The sequence below is a fragment of the Colias eurytheme genome, chromosome 29, assembly GCF_061535395.1.
Source record: "Colias eurytheme isolate Ceu_HAF_F1 chromosome 29, ilColEury1 Martin Lab GWU primary, whole genome shotgun sequence".
In the NCBI taxonomy this organism is placed as follows: Eukaryota; Metazoa; Arthropoda; class Insecta; order Lepidoptera; family Pieridae; genus Colias; species Colias eurytheme.
In genome coordinates, this window is record NC_143008.1 from 5,805,804 (window position 1) to 5,809,237 (window position 3,434).

The following is a 3,434-nucleotide window of genomic DNA, read 5'->3' on the forward strand; positions in this document are numbered from 1 at the left end:
ATTAGCGCGTTCAAACAAACAAACTCTTCAGCTTTATAATATTAGTATAGATTACATCGATCTTATTTCAGTTAGCTCTTAGTCCATAAACAGCTCTTAAACTACAAAATAATTCAGTTAAAATACATGTTAACATACTCAAAGGCCTCTTTGATCATTGGTATGACTAAGCTCGTACACCCGGCTGCGCACGGGTTTGATTCTATACGAATTACGCAGGTGTTTGTATATTATGTGTAAAGTTTAGGTTTGTTGCGTATTAAACTGTAGAAATTGAGGATAATATTTGGCTCAAATGTGAAACAAAATTAGTAATATGTAATATAAGTAATGTGAAAAAAGAAACCAATATAAAAAAATGCGTGCGTGTACTAGTGTACACTCGTAAGAAGTGAAACTTCTTTATGACCTTATTTTTCAAAAAATAATTTACCATATGCAACTTTACAGAAATACGTCGAATCACGCGTGGTAGGGATAAGAAAAAGATGGCGCGTAACGGAAAAATGTCACGCGTAACGAAAAAATGTTACACTAAATTTTTTTGCAACCGCGATAAAGAAGTTTCACTTCAATAAAGCTGAAAAGTCTGTTTATTTATTTTTTGTTTAAATTAATCTCAGGTACCTACCACGGGTCCTATTTGAAAAAACATTTTACTGATAGATAGTCCATTTATCGAGGAAGGCTTACGCTTAGACCAATTAGAACGGAGCCATGCGGATAGAGTCGTGGGGCACAGCTACTAAATACTAACTAGCTGTTCCGTCCTATTTGCAAAGTGAAGTCCCATGTCCCCTACTGGGGTAAGGGGCACTGGTCGTTCGGTCGGTCGTGGTCTGTTTCACTGATCGATTTTCTTTAGGGACAAGTAGGTGATCAGCCTTCTGTGTCCTGCCAGACCGAGACGTTTTTTTTTCTTCGTCTCCACCGGGAATCGAACCCAGGACCTCTCGGTATTACGCTGACGCGTCAACCACTGTACCACGGAGGCGGTCCTGTTTGCATAGGACTCGGACTTTTTTAGTTTAAAATTCCATCCAAATCGGTAAGTAGGTACCTACTGTTAAGACAGACAGACTCACAGTTATTAGTATTTACATATTTATTTTAATCTTATTTAAACATAATCAAATACAAGTAATCCATTTCATTACACTAAACCCTAAAGGACTCAGTTGCTTAATCACGTGTGTCTTATGTTAAGTTGAGTGTTAACCACGTGTTTACAAGCTTAGGGTGTGGCTCAGAGGTTATCTTTGAAGGGTCGTGGGTTTGAAAGAAAGGCTGTACATATCTGTACTAAATCTATACTTATCATCAATCAATTTATCATCATAATCTATACTAATATTAAATTCAAATTCAAATTCAAATCATTTATTGCATACCAATACATTTATACATACATATTAGCAATCTTATATTGCAATACAATAGGTCATATTAGGTCATATTATAAAGCTGAAGAGTTTGTTTGAATGCGCTAATCTCAGGAACTACTGGTCTGATTTGAAAAATTCTTTCGTTGTTAGATAGCCCATTTATCGAAGAAGGTTATATATATTATCATCACGCTCAAGACCAACAGGAGCGGAGCAATGTGAGTGAAACCGCGGAGCGCAGCTAGTAACTTATAATATGCTTTGTTGAATCATGTATATTATCTTATGTTAAATTGAGTGATAACTGTAGCTCTGTAACAAGCTTAGGGTGTGGCTCAGTGGTTAAAACCTTTGAAGGGTCGTGGGTTTGAAAGAAAGGCTGCACACTGCACAGATAAGTAATAAGTTATAATATGCTTTGAAGTAGAGATTATTTAGTAGAGTAATTTTAGAGGTGTCTATAGAGTTTTGTGTTGTTACAAAAACAAAACGGATAAATTAATTTGACTTAAAAATGAAAATAAAATATTAACTAAATATGTAAGTTTAACAAAAAACATTTGTCAGATGATGTGACTTAAATGTGTGTTTGCTATTACAAGCTATTAAAAACGTGAAGTTACTGCAATTAATTATAGAAAATAGACAAGTTAATTTTTTAATTAAAACTAGCGGTTGCCCGCAGCTCATTATTGAAAAAGATAAATTTCCATGGTACAAAGTTTCATCCCCTATCTTATCTCCTTGAGGTATTGATCAAAATCCTTTCTTAGCGGATGCCTACGCTTTAACATCTGCATGCTAAATTTCAGCCCGATTCGTCCAGTGGTTTGAGCTCTGCGTTGATAGATCACTATTACAGTCACTCAGTCAGTCATCTTTGAGTTATATGTATAATTACAATTTGTAATAAGGTCTTAAAATGTTGTATCCTTTAAAAGTATGCTCCGAAACGAGGGTATTGAACCTAGTCATACGAAATAGGGTAAAAAATAAAACATCAGGTATTCTTTCAGATATTTATTTACATCTGTATCTTAAAACTAAATATTATCTTATATCTAATAATATTTATAGTATTTAATGATATAATTGTTAGGTTTAACGCCCTTTGTCCTAGTATTATGTCCGAACTATTTGTAATTCAAATAATCTGTAAGAAGTATTTAATCTTTATACAATCTTAAAATATAACTACATAACATGAAATATGTATTCTTTTAAATACACTTCTAAAAGAAAGTCCACTTGAATTAATTTATAATAATTACTACTCGACCAAACTAAGTTTTCACCTCGCCTCGATTACATCACACTGACGCTTAGGTACGGTCTGCAAAAAAAGGATCCGCTATGACTTAAAAAAAGTAAACAAACGTTTGTTAGATTCAACTTTGCATTTATTGTTTTGTTTGCAGTTTGCACCTCGTTGGAATGCGGCACCCCGCATTCCAAATTAGCTTGGTCGAGTTGTAGTTAGTTTTAGCCTTAATTGTTACAATCAAAGACACTGTTGGTAATATTGTGGTAATATCTATCGTTTTAATAAATACATTTGTGTTATAAAGTTCTATTAAATACCAATAGATGGCACTGAAATAAAAAATCTTATAAACAATATGGCATGTTCATTGTGAATAGAAAAATTAACGTGGTCTCATATTATATTTAAAAAATATTATCACGTATGGCAAGATATCAACAGTTATTTCATTCAAATAAAAGTTGTAGTAATAAAATTCAAGCAGTATAAGAAAAACGAATTATGCTTGTATACAGGGTGGTCCCCTGTTGGTATAGTCAGCTCAAAGGAGGTTATATTTTTGCATACGCTGAGAACGTAAAAAATACTTATAAAATTCCAGACGCAGTTTTTTTTTCAAATAGATGAATTCTTATAACTCTATGTGTACATCCATAACAAGCAACCCGCCTACTTGCCACCCGCACGTGGATTATGTTTTCATAGACAAAATGCTCACATTAGAGAAGCGGTATATGCCGGCTGCGCGAAGCTAGAGAAGAAAACATGGAATTTCAGGAATAATT